The sequence below is a fragment of the Branchiostoma floridae genome, chromosome 17 (genome assembly GCF_000003815.2).
Source record: "Branchiostoma floridae strain S238N-H82 chromosome 17, Bfl_VNyyK, whole genome shotgun sequence".
Classification (NCBI taxonomy): Eukaryota; Metazoa; Chordata; class Leptocardii; order Amphioxiformes; family Branchiostomatidae; genus Branchiostoma; species Branchiostoma floridae.
The window spans coordinates 5875863-5876624 of record NC_049995.1 but is presented as its reverse complement, the minus strand read 5'-3'; positions in this window follow the sequence as shown (position 1 = coordinate 5876624).

Here is a 762-nt window from a genome sequence, read left to right as displayed (position 1 = left end):
CGGATGTCATGCGTAAGATTTTAGTCAGGGGGTATGGCCTTACCAAGGAGCTTTTAAATAGCTTTTAGGCATTGTTAATTCGATTACATGGATGACATCCACTACGGACGCCAAAACTGATGCGAGCGTGCGAATAAAAATGTTTGCACAAAAATCTTCATCAAAAAGAATTATAGTAGTCAACAACACTCGTCAGTACAAATCTGTTGCGTTACGCTGTGTTAGTTTCCCAGTTAACGTTATACAATACAAAGGAACAAAATCTAGCTATTTTTACTTTTTTTCCCAGACTCCGGAGTGACCCTTGTGGCGTTCCACTACAACATCGGCACCCCACTACATGGGGTACAGGCCGGGCAATGGAACTATGACGTCAGGCAGTCAACAAGTAAGGAAATCAGAAAATGAAGCAGATAATAATTTATTATCTCACTGGACCGAGCCTGTTGGCAACTGCTTTTTGAAGCCATTCGCTACTTTTTAGCAATTTATTGCCAACAGTTGGCATTGAAATTGCGTTTCTCTTAAATTCAAATGAAATTGCAAATAATTATATTAAATTTTAGCAACTCTCTCATTGGTTGAATTGCTTATTGCCAATCTCTCATTAGTTGAACATGTCTTAATATGTTACAGACGGCCAGTTTGTCCACGAGAACACACGGAACCTCATATCCCCCGGGCAGACCCTCTATTATTGGGTTCACGTTGTTAGAGGTGGCCTTGGTCACAACCTGCTGGAACAGTCATGGACTGCTACGG